General features: G+C 41.9%; 1 protein-coding gene across 18 annotated transcripts in view; it reads right to left on the bottom strand.

Annotated features, from left to right (window-relative positions):
- The window catches only part of LOC121873864 (mitogen-activated protein kinase kinase kinase 7-interacting protein 3 homolog), a 112,469-nt gene extending 96,754 nt beyond the window's left edge, over positions 1-15,715 (bottom strand). For 10 of the 18 annotated variants that reach the window (XR_006090316.1, XR_006090315.1, XM_042377692.1 and 7 more), the window contains exon 1: positions 15,578-15,714. The gene's annotated coding sequence lies outside the window, so the exon portion shown is untranslated. Of the gene's footprint in view, positions 1-15,577 lie in introns of all 18 variants that reach the window. The other 8 variants (XM_042377678.1, XM_042377673.1, XM_042377677.1 and 5 more) reach the window with 5 other exon arrangements.
- Between the last annotated feature and the right edge of the window lie 2,810 nt (positions 15,716-18,525).

Below are 18,525 nucleotides of genomic sequence, written 5' to 3' on the forward strand. Positions count from 1 at the left end.
TATCACACCATGCCCACCCAGCACCACACCAAACCCCACCACTACCAAACCATACCACACCACACCACTACCACACTACACTCCACCACTACCACACTATACCACACCACACACCACCACCGTCCTCTACCACCACCCACACACAAACAACTTGGTCAATGAATCATACACACACACACACATGTACGTAAATACTTAGACAGTTACGTAAAGGTGTGTAAGTATCCAGTGACAATGACACCTTGTGACATGTGGCCCCACCACTGTCAATCTCGTGTTGCCAGGTAGTGCGCCTCATTCGGGCCTAATGAGATACACCTGACGAGACGATGATGCAATACCTGAAGGAGGCGTGTGGTGGAGGCGGCGTGTGGTGGAGGCGGCGTGTGGTGGAGGCGGCGTGTGGTGGAGGAGGCGTGTGGTGGAGGAGGCGTGTGGTGGAGGAGGCGTGTGGAAGAGGAGTGTGGAGGAGGAGGAGTGTGGTGGAGGAAGCGTTGGAGGAGGAGGCGCGTGGGGGAGGAGGAGAACCCAGTTAGAGAAATAGGCTACAGGTATTAACTAAACACCTGATAAGCTTGACTCAGGCGTATAATTTAACATTCTTACCTGATACTGTACAGCTATCAAAGCCACTCTCCACCTCCAGTAGAAATTGTTCCTTAACGTGACTCCACTCGTGAAATTACCGCCACATTTGTTATTATTTACAGCAACAGTGGCTCTTTCAATATAGACTCAAGGCTCTTTGAATATAGACTCAATGACGAAGAACAATATCTTTCTATGGTGTTACAACGTACACATGTGACTCTTAATTGCTTTTAGTATAAATTAATTTGTTATTCACGTTTAGTAGTACCAGGAAATTAAAATACATAGAACGTGGAACTTGTGTATACATATCCCAGGACAGAATCAATGTCTTAGTGTGTGTGTGTGTGTGTGTGTGTGTGTGTGTGTGTGTGTGTGTGTGTACGTGTGTGTGTGTGTGTGTGTGTACGTGTGTGTGTGTGTGTGCAAGAGAGCCAGCAGGGGAGAGCCAACACTTAGAGCCACGTGTGAGAAGACAAGAGGATTGAGAGGATCACTTGCCCTGATGACTCACAATATTGCTACTCCCAGGAACCAACCTCGTCCTTCTTAACACCATCCCTCACCATCACCCTCCATCTACCTCTCACCATCACCCTCCATCCACCCCTCACCATCACCCTCCACCTCTCACCATCATCATCTACCCCTCCCCATCAACCACCATCTACCTCTCACCATCACCCTCCATCCACCCCTCACCATCACCATCACCATCTACCCCTCCCCATCAACCACCATCTACCCCTCCCCATCAACCACCATCCACCCCTCACCATCACCCACCCACCCACTGGCCTTCACCTGGTTACAAACTATAAAAATACTTAACACACACACACACCAGCTTATATAACCCTCAGACGGGGATGTACAAGGCTGATGAGTGATCGCTGGGGGGTACTACACCAAGGTACAGAATAACTGGGAGGGAGTAAACACAGTGTTCTGCCAGGTACATGACCCACACCACTAGTTCAAACTTGTTCTCGCTCTTACACGTACAAGTATATAAACGCCTGATAGTTCTTCGCTGTTTTTTTCAATGGAGATATTTTTTTTTGGGGGGGGGGATCTGTCTTCCTAATGTTCATCAGCCGCATCAGTAATTTTAATGATGTATAAGGAAATAAATTACCCAAACACTGATAGAGGTATAAAGATCTTACCTTAACTTATACTCAGGACAGAAGGCAAGTTATCAATTGAAGAACAAAAAAAAAATGTGTGGGAAAACTGCCTACAGGAATCTTGTCTACAGTGACCAATGTAATTTCATCCACTCCACTTACCAAGGACACACAAGGAACAGCAGCTAATGTATGGGTGAGAGAGCACCTCAACATACAGTAAATATATCGACACCACTGGAACAGATTTCAGCTACCCACAAGGACTTAATTCCAGCAAGAAAGCCGTATAGTTAGAACAAGGAATATCAAGAACCGAGGGCATAGTTCAGAAGTCAATATCAATCACCCATAATCACATGCCAAACTAGTAATGATGTGTGATCATATCCTTCAGCAGGGTGATGGCTGTGTGGCCTAAAACCTCCAAGAAATAAAATGTATAGGGAACACGACCATGGCCGCGAAGCATAAGGTCGACGACAGAGTGCCAGTGCCAACATCAACACAACATATGTTCCACCCACCCCCTCCCTCACCCACCCACCCTCCCTCCCTCACCCACCCTGGTCCTCACTCACTGTCTCCCAAGGCTCACACACCTCAACATCTCTCAACCCATCCACCCGCCCACGCCACCACCTGTAACTATCACCACTACCATCTCTACCTACACCACCACCTGCATCTATCACCACCATCACCACCCCCCCTCCCCGACATCAACTGCATCTGCCTGCCCTGTTAAGCTGCCACTATCAAACACACACACACACACACCATTGTTACTTTCGACCGCAGCAATCTGTACACCTGTCGGCCGTGACCACTGGACCTGACCTGATTGGTGTGGATTGGATTGTGTCGGAATAGGTTAGACTGGACGCAAATGTTAATCCCCTAACCACCACCACCACCAACAACCACAAGTTCAACCACCACCACTACCTGCTCTTACCACCTACCACCATTAACAACAAAATCTCACCTGACTTTCTACCTGGATTAACCGACTGTCGCTATTCTCCTCAACACCACCTGCCTGCTTCCTCACCACCTGACCTATCACCACCTGCCACACTTACACCACTCGCCCTATCTCGCTACCACCTGCCGCCGCCGTCACCACCTGCCTACCGTCACCACCTGTTACATAAACTACTTCCACATTTCATCACCATCTGCTTACCGTCACCACCTGTTTATAGCCTATTACCTAAGTCATCCCCAAAATACCACCGACTAGGGGCCCAATCTATCCCAACCACCAACTAGGGGCCCAATCCATCCCAACCACCGACTAGGGGCCCAATCTATCTCAACCACCAACTAGGGGCCCAATCTATCTCAACCACCAACTAGGGGCCCAATCCATCCCAACCACCAACTAGGGGCCCAATCTATCCCAACCTAGCCATTACTATTGAGACCCAGTAAGAATAAGGCCCATCTAACCAATAACTTACTCTCTCACTATCACTATCCTCCTCTCACCATTACCTGCCACTATCACCACCATCTCTCATAAACCATTTGTTCCTATCATCACTATCACCTCACCTCACTTCCAACACTACATCACTATCCTTTCATTGCTGGCATATAATACATTGTGAGGCCTCAATTTAAAGCTGGCAATGATGAAGTCACTCGTAGTTAACCAGCGGGAACTGATTTTGTTTTTAACTTGGGATTGATTCAGCCCCAGTACTTAGTTCCTCTCTGAAAGTTTCAAGTATACACACAGGACAAACACAGTATAATCTAGTACATAAACACATTTTTCTAAGTAAGAATGACATTATAATACAATACTACAATAACATATTTCACCAAGATAAACATGAGCCCATATCATCAATTACGCCCCCCCCCAAAAAAAAACACAAAAAAAAACAATATATTCAACTCAAGAAACATCCACACACACTCAAGCAAAAACTAGTAAACAAACACAGATCCCATCCAGGACATTAAAAAAAAACACCCTATTTCATCGAGATAAAATCAGAGTCCCTTACATATATGACCAACACGAGTGAATGTGCTAGAGATGAACCCACACACACCACAAAAGACAAGGGTGCCGCTGGTTCACACTATCTCTCTCAACATCGCCTTCCCTCACTCACATCACACACACACAATTTACGGGATACGGCCGATGATCCTACAACGCACAGCAAGATGGACTCACTGATACCAAGACACCTCCGACATTAGGACACAATGTTTATTAATTTCCTTGATGTTTATTTACTGTTTGTATAATATCGATGTGTATGGTACTGACTATTAATATCTTCTGCAGTAAACAGTATTTTTTTACCCAGTCTACAAGTGGAAATGTAAACTAAGCATCACAGTCCCGGTGAGGTGTTTACAATCCCATTACTTAAATGGTGTACAAGTTATAAAAGTAGACAACTAACGGACAGAGAGGAGGGAAATACACATTCCTTTTCCCCAATTAAATATTTCCCCTGGTGGAAACTCTGATGAATCCCACCGTAAATATAAGCGATTATTATAGGAAATTATTGACAATACCTTTACATTTAATTCCTTTATGATACCGATGATGACACTCAAGAAACAAATACACTTCCAGGATACAGTGTCTCCAGGTTAGTTAGTGTTCTAAGAAACTCTTCACCTATAATGACAACATTTTCCCCTCTACACCTGTCTTCTGTAACAGGTAAAACACATTAGGGCTCTAACACTATATTTAGGGGTAAGGTCAAATGAGTTAAAGGGTCCTGATCTAACCATTAAGATTGGTACCCATTGGATGTGGGTCTTAATTACAACAGTTAACCCCAGACCAGACAGGTGTGCCATTCTCCCAATACAAATCTCATCCCAACAACCACCATTCAGAAGCTCATCATCCCGCGTCCTTGTCCCTCTGGCAGATGCACATAACCTCACTCCTACAGTATATCCCCAGACAGATGTACAAGGCCCCTTCCCCTCCCCTGCTACTCAGCAGCCTGGCAGCTGGCACACCAGCTCCGACGTTGTCATCAAAATGGCACCAGAGCGTGTCGCCGGACCAGCTGGCTGTGACGTCACACGCGCCGCCATGCCAGCGCCAGATTAGGATCCACATAAACAAATAATAATAGCGAAATTAACTCTCACAGGGTGAGGGTGTCGGGAGGCAGTTCTCTACCTTATAAGGACTAAATGTTCTTGAAATCTCACTGTAGTTCTACTCTTTATTCTTACAAGAACTAAAAATCATAAACATGTTTCTGAGAATTGATCTTTCCCAAATATTCCCTGTGAACTTCCTATAGTCAGCTTCTTGTAAACAATTAGATTTATGGGATGATACTTGCCAATGGTATTTGGTCTCTGAAGCCAAAGGATTGCAGGGGACTTAATAAACAAGATATATGTCCTACCTGACAGCTAGGAAGGTTAGGTGCGCCTCACACAGCTGAAGGGTAAGTGCCTAACACAACAGTCACAGGTGTGTTGTGTTACTGGACTTCAATGCACAATGTAACCCTGAGACCAGCCTTGTCTACCCTTAACCACCCCACGAGTTAATACAATGACTTTACGGTCACCACTCAAGTTCTGCACAACACAAACACATAAAAACCCGTCACAATTACAAATAAAATACACCAATTAGGTCATTACAAACATAATAACCTCCCACAAACAGCCGTATTACGTAAGGTCTCTGAGAACGGGTGTCATTACTGAGAAGCACCAGCTGGCACGGGCATCCTGGTACGGTATTGGCCACACACAGCTGGTCGCCGGCCTTCCGTCCCTTCACACCTTCTTCATGTCATTCCTAAACCCTCGGCCCAAATTCTTACGTGGGAGACAAAGGAATCGTCACTTAAAACAATAACACTAGATTTTATTTCTACTTAATGTTTTTTATACTTTAGTTAAGTTTATTCCTGTCAACAAAAATCAGAAGAATTGGTGAGAAGAAAATAATACACCAAATTAATATATACACTAATAATACTAAGTGAGGTCTTAATACAATGAGTTATAATCCATTATTTCTTATATAACAGAATGGAGGTGGAAATGCGAGTTGTAGACCAGACACTTTTTCCGTCTTCCACCCCCCCCCCCCGTCTTCCACCCCCGTCTTCACCCCCGTCTTCCACCACCCCCCGTCTTCCACCCCCCGTCTTCCACCCCCCACACACACCAGACAATGGGAGAGACGTGTCAGTGATCAATGTGTTTGTCGTACACGAGAGCTCGGCATAAGAGTACAGTACAACCCGGGTCTAGTGAGGGCTAGCTGGCAGGGGTGCCAAAGAAGTTGAGGGAGGAGGGGAGGGGTGGCAGGGTGACTTGGAATCTCACTATTGACACTCGTATGGATGTATACCTAAAAGAATAATAATAATAATAAATACCCAACCACAGAGAGAGAGAGAGAGAGAGAGAGAGAGAGAGAGAGACACGTTCTAGGTCGGGAAAAGAGTGAACTGGGTCAACGACGATACATAATTAGGGCCAAGCTGCACAGGTGACATCACAAGGGAAGAGGTCAAGACAAGTCCCCTTTTACGTCACAACACACATGGATGGGTTACAACGAAGAGGCAGCTTGAGAGGCAGTTTGTGAGGCTTCCTTTACTAAGTATTCTGATTTTCAAGCTGCCAGAGACTGTATTACCGTCTATCTCTATTTTTCCCATTTGAGAGAGAGAGAGAGAGAGAGAGATAACTTCGTGCCCCATGTAAGAGTACCATAGGCTCTCTCTTAATTTCCCTGTAATAAATAAAAAGCAATTTCCCAGCCCGACAATACTTCTTTCGACATGGCTACTAATTTTATCCACTGAGAGAGACAATCCACTGAGACACAATCCACTAAGAGACACAATCCACTGACCGCCACCCTCCTGGACAACCCAAAAGGATACAATACCCTCACGCTCAAAACAGTTCCAGTAAAGGATACGTGTAATCGATAACCAACCTTCAGTATGAGGAGAAAGTCACCTGTGGTACTTGCAGGTCAAAAAGAGAGGCGTCGTTGTGTCGTAGTTTGGCGTGACAATATAACGTGTGTGTGTGTGGGGGGGGGAGGAGTGGTGAGGGGGGGAGGGAGGACAGGTTGAACTACGACCCATAATACATCTAAGAGTATTAACGTTGACACACACACACACACACACACACACACACACACACACACACACACACACACACTTATGTTACTTGTACATCATTTGTAAATCAAGACCATTCCCCAATTATGTAATTGTATATTTTCAGCCTTCCGGCTGCCATGCTCTTCAATAAACCGTTAATTATTATTATTATTATTACACACACACCATAATGTTGGTGGCCACGTATTTTAATGTAGACAAATGAGGAGCAACGACAAGTGAGGCAGTCAGGTGAAGTGTCGTCACATGATCACACGCCCACCCACTGCCACACAAACATATGATCTTTACACCGGGTAATATGACACTCTTGCCAACCACAGCGTCACAGGGTGGAGTGTGTGTGGAGAGTGTGTGTGTGTGTGTAATGATTACTTGTATTTATTATTAGAGAAATGGTATACTCTAACCTAACCTATCCCTAATCTAACCTGACCTAACTTAACCTATCCTGACCTAACTTAACCTATCCTGACCTAACTTAACATATCCCTAACTTAACCTAACCTAACTATTGAGGTTCCTGGTAATATCAAAAATAGATTCCAAGTGTCAAAAACATACACATTATTCAAGATTGATTTTCACATCAATTCATCTCATATTTTACTAATGGTTTATATCTATACGTGATCTTGTTAGTTCTACCCAGAGTTTGTTCATATTGGTATTTCAAAGGAGTGATTTTTACCTTTACTTACCCTAAGGCGGGTTAACACAACAACTGAGGTCAACAAATAGAAGGGGGTAGGACACACACACACGCACGCACGCACGCACGCACACACGCACGCACACACACACACACACACACACACGCACACACACCTACCTTGGTGCCAGTAGGTAAACAATGAGATCTCCCACGTGAACACACCTGGATTATGGGGCTTCTGTAGTGAGTAATGACGTCAGCAGTGAGTAATGACGTCAGATGTTTACTATTCACCGACTACTGAACAACACCACAACTAGTCTCGGCATTAACACCACACTTCATTATACTCCAGTGAAAACAAACGAACGATTTATCAGCTTTCACATGAGACCACGTACTGAAAATCTGCCTCTTGCAATATAATAAAATGCAAGAACATGACTCAACTTAACCTAACCAGTACAGTACAACTTAAAGTAAATCAGACAAGTCACATAACTGTCCTTTGATCACTTGAACAGCATTTACAGTGGAACCTCTATTTAACGGACAATAAGGAGAGGCAAGTCCGTTATATTGAGGGTCCGTTAGATATGAACCCCCCATCTAACGGACTATACGGAATTGGAAGTCCGTTATATTGAGGGTCCGTTAGATATGAAACCTCCATCTAACGGACTATACAGAATTGGAAGTCCGTTATATTGAGGGTCCGTTAGATATGAAACCTCCATCTAACGGACTATACAGAATTGGAAGTCCGTTATACTGAGGGTCCGTTAGATGTGAACCCCCCATCTAACGGAGTCCGTTATATTGAGGTCCGTTAGATATGAAACCTCCATCTAACGGACTATAAGAATGGAAGTCCGTTATATTGAGGGTCCGTTGAATATGAAACCTCCATCTAACGGACTATACAGGAGAGAAGTCCGTTATATTGAGGGTCCGTTAGATATGAACCCCCCATCTAACGGACTATACGGAATTGGAAGTCCGTTATATTGAGGGTCCGTTAGATATGAAACCTCCATCTAACGGACTATACAGAATTGGAAGTCCGTTATATTGAGGGTCCGTTAGATATGAAACCTCCATCTAACGGACTATACAGAATTGGAAGTCCGTTATACTGAGGGTCCGTTAGATGTGAACCCCCCATCTAATTGATTATATGGAGTTAAATTCGTTATATTTATGTTGAGATAGTCTTTCCTTCCCATGTAATTTGATTGAAGAAGCTGCATCGGTCAGTTCAGCAGGTGGCCAGATGATAAAGTAAATCCTATATATAACAAAAGACCCGAGGTAAAATGGTCTTACTAGATAGTCAATGTCTTATCAGTCTCACACAATTAATTACCTTCATTACTGTTGACAGATTACGGGTCATTAAACAGAGATATTAACTTAAAACATTTCAACGAGATCTTGGGATACCACCATAGTTGATTATGATGAAGCTGTCTACGAGAGGACAAGAGAACTGTGCCTCCCTCACTCTAGTTAATATCAACAATCTGGCAGTGACAACGGGTGAGTAAAGTCACTGTAATGTTCACCGTCACTCACTAGGTAATGACACGAAACACAAAACTCAACTTCTGAAGCACCCAATTGGAGGGACGAGTGACGTTTCTCTACATAAATTCTCGGTACACAAAAATAATTACACCAGGACTAAATAGTGTGTTGAGCAGAATATAAATAACATCTACCAGATAACAAACGCTACTGACGGAGATGTAACGTTCCCTGTGGGGGTTAATGTGTAAAGCTACTTCAGATGGTGGCCGCGTCCAGGCTCTCAAAAGAATATTCTTACGGGTAGGTTAATATTTTCCCTTGATTGGGATTACGAAAATACATCTATTTAGGGTGACATCTTAGTGCAGTTTCGACAGTGTGGAAAAAAATATACCTTGTTAGAGTAAATGTTTCGTTAAATTTTAAAGTAAAGGCAAGATAAATTTTGGAGAACCTGTGTGTGTGTGTTGATATAACTAATTTTTACACACACACACACACACACACACACACACACACACACACACACACACACACACACACACACACACACACACACACACACACACACACACACACACACACACACACACACACACACACACACACACACACACACACACACACACACACACACACACACACACACACACACACACACACACACACACACACACACACACACACACACACACACACACACACACACACACACACACACACACACACACACACACACACACACACACACACACACACACACACACACACACACACACACACACACACACACACACACACACACACACACACACACACACACACACACACACACACACACACCAGTGCTTGAACATATCCATCGGTTGTCAGGGCGCATCACAGCCTATATGAACACCTCTACACACAGGGGGACATAACTTCATCCACCGTGTGTAATAAATCCTTATCTGTCGGTGATACATTAAGACACAGTGTTCCTCCAGCAAGCACTGATTAAACGACCCATTAACCTTGTTTACAGTCGGACTATAATTAGTATTAACGACTCATTAATCCCTAACAGAGTCCCATAGTATCTTGTATGAGCAGATAATTATACCCTGTATATATAATAGATGTATATTGTATTAAGCCATCAATAGATTGCTGTATAAACTTTACATAAAAAATACAATGTATGCAGGTGGGTAGGGGGGTATGGAGGTGGGTGGGGGGTTAGGTGGGGGGGGTGAGGAGGTGGGTGGGGGATGGGGGGGGGCATGGAGGTGGGTGGGGGGTATGGAGGTGGGTGGGGGGTATGGAGGTGGGTGGGGGTATGGAGGTGGGTGGGGGGTATGGAGGTGGGTGGGGGTATGGAGGTGGGTGGAGGGGTATGGAGGTGGGTGGGGAGATGCGAGGAAGTGGAAGATGTGTGCTGCTAAGGGAGGTGTTGAGGTGGGAGATATGGTGGGTGGGGAGAAATAATGAGGGTGGGAAAGGAATGATCGGTGGGTAGGGAGGGGGGGGCAATGGTGATAGGAGAAGTGTGGTAGATATCGAGAGAGAAGAAAAGAGGGTGGAGGGTGTGGGGGGGAGGTAATGGCGGTGGGTGAGGTGTGAGGGCAGCAGAAGGGGGGCGAGAGGGAGAAGGGCGGGTGAGGAGAGGGGCGGGGTGAGGGCGGGGCCACAGAAGCGCGAGGTATGCGGAAGAGAGAGACAGAAAAAGTGTGATTAGTTAATTTTTTTCTACGGTGGAGAGCGACGACCCCTTCGACTCGTGACGACGGGGCGCCACGTCCCTATACTGCCACCTGGCACTCACCTCCTTGCCCCTCAGACTGGCACTTACCGCCTCACCCTCAACCTGGTACTTCCCGTCTTATCCTATTCTCTGGCACGTCTCAAGCCGCCCTATCCTCTAATATTTCCTCCCTCACTCCAGTCTACATTGATACTTTCTACTCCACATCAACCTCTGGCACTCCCTCCTTCAAGTCACTGAGGTACTTCCTACTCCATCTCAACCCCTGGCACTTCCTCCTTCAACTCACTGTGGTACTTCCTACTCCACATCAACCCCTGGCACTTCCACCCTCAGCCCACTGTGGTACTTTCTACTCCACCTCAACCCTTGGCACTCCCACCCTCACCCCACAACGATAGGTACTCAACGTAAACCCACAAAATTACTACCATAGACACTTCCAACACCAATGAACCTGACACTGATATCCAAGTCAATATGTCAGGTGTTTCTCTCTCCTTTCACGAATTATATACAGTCACCAACAGGCCCAGTCAAGTCAACATTAAGAGGTAGAGAAGCCAAAAACTTACCATCTATAATTTTTGGCTAAAGTAATCGCAGTTTCAGTACACAACCTATAACGGATTAAGTTAGTTTTGTGCGATACAGCCGCTGGTTCTGTAATTTCAACTCTATATTTACTCCCATGTTCACTAAATCACTGTAATCTTGATTCAATGGTGTATGCAGGCCTACCCAGTAATAATTCTTACCATTAAAAAAACAAACAACACTCAAGGAACGCAAAAAGCCTATCCACATGTATAGGCCAACGAACAGGAATGCTGGTACAGTAACGGCTTGAATAATAGTGCACCAACTAAAATACCTTGGGGTATTTTTCACCAGGTACGGCCCCAAGTTCATCATCCAACACCAACAACATACACACCAAACATAAACAACTTCACTTCTCCCTCACCTTTACTTGGAAAAAGTCAACACCACGACACGATGACAAACTGGTGAAAATTATGGCGCTGGGCTTGGCGTCGATTACTTGCTAGAATGTAAACAAAACAGGGACTGGGTGAAGACGTACATATAGAGGAAGGACCTGAAAGACGTACACGAGGGAAGGACCTGAAAGACGTACACAGAGGGACGGACCTGAAAGACGCACAGAGGGAAAGACCTGAAAGACGTACATAGAGGGAAGGACCTGAAAGACGTACATAGAGGGGACGGACCTGAAAGACGTACAGAGGGGAAAGACCTGAAAGACGTACACAGAGGGAAGGACCTGAAAGACGTACATAGAGGGAAGGACCTGAAAGACGCACATAAGAGGAAAGACCTGAAAGACGTACATAGAGGGAAAGACCTTAAAGACGTACACAGAGGGAAAGACCTGAAAGACGTACATAGAGGGACGGACCTGAAAGACGAGGGGAAAAGAACTGGAAGACGTACATAGAGGGAAGGACCTAAAGACGTACATGGAGGAAAGACCTGAAAGACGTACATAGAGGGAAAGACCTTAAAGACGTACATAGAAGGGAGGACCTGAAAGACGTACATGAGGGGAAGGACCTGAAAGACGTACACAAAGGGAAGACCTGAAAGACGTACACAGAGGACGGACCTGAAAGACACACACAGAAGGGAAAGACCTTAAAGACGTACATAGAAGGAGGACCTGAAAGACGTACACCAGGGAGGGAGAGACCTACACTATATACTGTACACACACACACATAACATTAAGCATGGTCCATCATAGGGACACAAGACAATTATGTTCTAAGAAACACGGACTCCAATGCGATCGATGGCACTGATATTCCACTTCTGATAGTACAGTATGTATACCCAACTAACAGCTGCATCTTAGAAAAATGCAGGAATACAAAGACTCGCAATAATCTTAGACAGTGGTATGTCACACCACTGTCTAAGAAAATGCTTTTAAGGAAAGGAAAGTTTTCTTGAGCTTCTCCAACATCAACAGAGAGCTAACTAGAATTACATAAAGAAGTACTGTACCAGGTTTTAGTGCTGTGAAAATACGTCACTAAAGTACATATTTCACGATTAATATACCAGTGACACGTTAGTGAAACGTGCTAATGGAAGTACTGTACCCTCTAAATACCCCCACAACATCCTGAATGACAACTAACAGCTATACAAGGCAAGAAGTCCAAATCAACTCCCAAATCAGCCAGCAGCTACTCAGGAGATGCAACACAGGAGTCCTGAACAGACCCACTGACACATGCAAGAACTTCTCCAGGTAATGAACCTTAGAAGAAATTTTTGTGCTAATCTGTGAAGCACATGAGAGGAACATCTGCCAAAATGTAAGTCCACACATAAGCTACTATCAAAGGTAAGTAGGTACCTAAAATAAAGCTCAAGTACTTAACATTCTTCAGCTTACAGGCTCTTCTGAACCACGTGATCTCAAGAACTTGCGACGAGGACCCGACCTGCCAGCTTCCCACCCCAAGACATAAGAATAAAACAACCTAACGCCTCGTCTCGCGAAAAGTAACGTAAAACATTTCACTCTGACCTGGGTACATACCTACGTTACCAGTCGAGTTAAAATCTAGGTTATATAGTATAAAATATCTCCATCACCAACTGTAATAATAAGTTTATATGACATATAATCCATGTATACAGTCATGTCATACATTTTTAAACTTGAAGAAATATGGATCGGAGGCCAAGTTCACAGCTCATGTCATGTGTTGGGGTGCCAGTTTCCTTGTTAGCAGTGATACATCAATCACTCAGTACAGTCTAAGCTTGGAAACATCACCCCATGTGTCAAATTTAACTTGTACAGAAATCTCCTTAGTCATGCCTTAAATCACGTTACTTGTTTTGCACTGTAGAGTTGATGGAACACCTTCAGATTCCCCCAACTTCTTTCACCAGAAGGCTAGCCACCCAAGCACTTATCGAAACCACAGTATATCACCATTCCCACACTTATTCACTCGGACTCAACCAATTACCTGTACCCATTCCTTTTATTTGGCCCAGTTGCGTAGATTTTCTACATGGCATTGTATATGGGTAACCTCAATGTACTGTACAGGTACTAATTGTGGTCCTATAACATATTTTTCAGATATGGTTCTTTGAAAATTTAGAATGTTTAAAAAACAACTTCTCAATTAAGGTGCATATTTCAGGCACCAATCAGTCCTCGTCCTAGATTTAATAAAATTTACTTAGCTATAGTCCATAGGGGAAATCATTTTATTATCCTGTGTATAAAAGTTTGTAAAATATTTATACCCTATGTACTCTTTCACATATGACCTGGAAGTCGAGGCCAAAAGAGATGTCAAGAATTTGTGTGTAAGGAAAGCGACGTAAGGAAAGGACGACGACGACGTAAGGAAAGGTCGACGACGTAAGGAAAGGTCGACGACGACGTAAGGAAAGGTCGACGACGTATGAAAAGGACCACGACGACGAAGGAAAGGACTACGACGAAGGAAAGAATCAAGGCACGTGAAGGAAAGGACGACGACGTAAGGAAAGGACAACAACATTGCCGCTTGGAAGCCGCCACTGCATTTGTGTACTGTATTGTCAAACTAATAAAAATTATTAAAAAATTTGCTTTTAAGTCAAGAATGAACCTCACTGCCTTTTTTTTGCTTGATTGGTTGTGTATGAAACCACATTCACTGGTTCACTTTATGTACACCCATCACATATATTAGATTTTTGGTATAAGTACACCATAATAGAGTATAATATAGGTTAGAAAAGGTTAGGTTGGGTTTTCAAAGGTTTCTTTGGTGTGTGTGTGTGTGTGTTTTAACCCACATTTTCATTAATCTTCAAAGCCCTACCCACTTTAGAAGAAATCATTTTCATTGTTAGTGTTAAGAGATAATATCTCTATAAATAAGCATTTTCCATGGAAATAAGTCATATTTTGTTCAAATCACCATAAAAAATATAAGAAAAATCTATTTTGGTTTAAATTCCCATTATGGCATAAAATAAATCCTTCCCGAACAAACATACAGTTGCAGAAAATAAACGTGGTAAACAGAAGCAGTTCCACCGGAGACAGAAAATGTAAAAAGTCTAAAGTGAAATTATGTAAAACATATTCTTCCTGCATTTTCTTTAGTTTCTCGAGGTAAGAAGGCTTTATCTTCTATGGAGAAATTTCCTCACATTGGTAGTCTGGCCAGACCACTCAAGTATTACTGCTTGTTGTTTCTAAAATGTACTACCTATAGTTCATTGCTTGCTCTTTTCTTTACTTACCAGTGTTGAGGGCACAGGCACTGCATTAGGGGGAAAATAGCTGACCCTTAATTTTTTATCTCACGGTCTCCACAAACATATTTTGAATACTAAAAACAATTACAAATATAGTCTTTTAGCAATCGTTTTGTAAATTTACTTCTAAGCTGGCAGAGGTCTTATTAACTTTACCTAGGAACAATTCGAGAGTTGATAAACATTGCTGAAGGAAATTAAAATGATAAATAGCAACACAAGAAAACAGTCCACAATATTGATATTCGTAATCAATATAAATCAAACTTAGGAGTGAAACAAAAGGTCCTGAAATCAACATCAGGTATATTAGTGGTATCTTTTGGCAAGAGTTAAAGGGAGACTGAAGATAGGGCCACCAGTCAGTCTCCTCACAACTTCTTTTAATAGCAAAACACCAAGACAACATCAAGTGAACACACCACGTAACATATCATATAACACTCACCGATAATTTGATGTATTCTCTTCCTTCAGTTATTCATGAAAGACAACAATAACCAATAGTTTTTTACTACGATCAGAAACTGCGACCCAACACAACACAAAATACACAAACTGAATCACGGTAATGTGGAGGGTCGAGACCACATAGGAAACAACAGAGCGTCACAGGATGGTACAGAAGACGTGTAGATACTCACTCCTCTTTAACATCAGCTGGTGACATTAACCAAGGATTCTAACGCTGTAGTGTAGTATTATAATCCTTACATTCACCAGTAAAGAAGAGTTCAGTCAGTATTGAGGGTAATCTGTCAAGCAAATACTTGTAGGAAAATATTGTAAAATATTCTAGTTAATTTTTATTAACAATCTCATGTTTTAGGTGGTTGATGTTAACTTTGGGAAATCTTTAATGGACTTTACTTGACTGTAAAATGCAAGAAAAGGATCATAAAAGAGATTCGTCTTGGTTTTTTGTCTGAAATTAAAATTAAATGCAAAATACTAAATCAAATTATGTCCTCTACTAAAAATTGACCCGTCATGTAGTTTCCAGGAAAAAAAGTCACAAGAAAGTCAGACAAAAGTCACGGAAAAACCTAACCTGACCTTACTTAACCTAACCTAACCTTACTTAACCTAACCTAACCTACGTGCAATGCCGTCATATATATTTGTCAATATGTACAAGACAGGTGACTTTGTTTCCGTTCACCGTCATGTACACCTGTGTTTGAATTTTACTGTGATTATTATAATTCATCGTCTTTCCCTTATAATTATGGTGCTACTATAGTATGCGGTCTACCGGGGAGTATAGTAAGAGGAATGAAATTATAAAGATTTATTTTTCTTACAGTATTTTCCTTAGGTAATGAATAAGTGATTTATAGCCAAAACGTTCATAATTATCATTGTAATGGTTAAAGACAAAAAGTTCAACACTGAAATCATAGTTAAATAATACCTAACCCAATCTACGTTCATTAAACCTAATAAAAGTAAGTAAAAATGCATAACAGTGGTATAGCATTTTTTCTTAAAAAAAAAATTATGTTCATAGGTTTTTGATATGATACCTTCAGTAGCAATGTCTTTACGCCACAAAATTAGTGAAATGTATTTTACCCAACCGTACCTAACCTAACCTAATGTTACATTACCTTACCTAACCTATGTTACCTTACCTAACCTAATGTAGCCTTACCTAACCCAATGTTACCTTACCTTACCTAACTCAAGACTATTGTAGTGTAATGTCAGCGCCTTTACACAACACGGAAAGCCGCAATGAGCATGACAAACAATTAAGTTTTCTAGAAAAACTTCAACATCTTTTTAAAAATATGTTTGCAGAGATAAACTTTTTACATTTATTTCTCCAACATATCGATAAATCTGTTGATGATATATATATATATATATATATATATATATATATATATATATATATATATATATATATATATATATATATATATATATATATATATATATATATATATATATATATATATATAACTTGCAATACACTATTATGCATTTTAACCTTTGATTATCTCTGCAAATTTATTATAAAAAAAGGAAAGGTAAATTCAGGTTAGGTTGGGTAAGGTATGTTAAGGTTAGGTTAGTTCAGGCTAGGTTAGGTTAGATTAGGATAAGATAATACATTTCACTACTTTGACAAAAAAAGAGCAGTATTTATTAATCAAAACCTTTGAAAAAATACTTGTAAGAAAAAAAAATGAAACACCAGCTGTGTTTTTGGTACAGGTTGTATAGTAGTAGAGAAAAAGGCCTTATTTCCACCCCTGCAGAAGCTTATAAGACCTGCAGTCACCCAGTTATGAAGAAAAGTCAGCCATTTTAAATCGAGTTGTAGACTCTGTAAGTCTTTAGTGGATTACCAACACAGGAGATTATGAACTCTTAAGCACTTTACGATGTTCATAACTTGTTAGTGAATCTGGGCCCTGGATTACCAAGCCTATGGGACTAACTTCACATTAAATAAAACTCTAAAATATTACATGAAACTAAAATTTTTTCAAGTTTCCAATGCCGGCAATAAACAAAGGGTGGGAGAATTGGCACACTCCACTATGTTTTCTACCTTTACCTAAATAAACATTTGTAAAGTTAACATTCACCCCTATGCCACCTTTAATGTACACATAGGCCCTCCACCAATAACAGTTCTCACACCAGCATCCCTTCTGTCCACCAGTCACACACAAGTACATAAGACGGTATGGTCTCCTCATCCACCACACAACGGTGGATGGAAATAAAGTCACATGACATGTACACATCGACAACACAATATACTGTATATATGATGGCATTGCACGTAGGTTAGGTTAGATTAGGTTTTTTCCCTTGCTTTTTATCTGACTTTTTTTTCTTGTGATTTTTTTCCTGGATTCCACAACACTTACCTGTTTTTATAAATATCAACAATATGAAATATAACTCAAACATCCATTTGTGAAATTAACATTAATTAGAAACCAAGGTGATTAAATACAATGAAACTTGGTTAGTATCACAATTTGTAAAAAAAAAAAAATAAATAAATAACAGTAAGCTTATCAAGATGCAGTTTGCTGCTGATCAGGTGCCACCCAACATCACACCCACTACACATAACTGTCTCATCTTGCACCACATACACCAGCTGGCATTACTGTAAGATCTGATCACAAACTTGGAATTGGTAGCAGGTAAACTTAAAAATTTAATCCAACACTGACTGTTTACCAATTTGAAAACATTAAATTTGTGGACCTTATGTATTCAGAGTTCAGTACTGTATATACATAGCATATCTTATCTCTCAAATTGAACAACCCATATACCGTACCGAGTTCTGCCGCTCCAGCCACCTGTGTGCTGTAATAATAAATAATAATAATTAACGTTTATTGAAAGAGCTTGGCAGCCAGA

Source organism: Homarus americanus, unplaced genomic scaffold (genome assembly GCF_018991925.1).
Source record: "Homarus americanus isolate GMGI-L3 unplaced genomic scaffold, GMGI_Hamer_2.0 scaffold25827, whole genome shotgun sequence".
Classification (NCBI taxonomy): Eukaryota; Metazoa; Arthropoda; class Malacostraca; order Decapoda; family Nephropidae; genus Homarus; species Homarus americanus.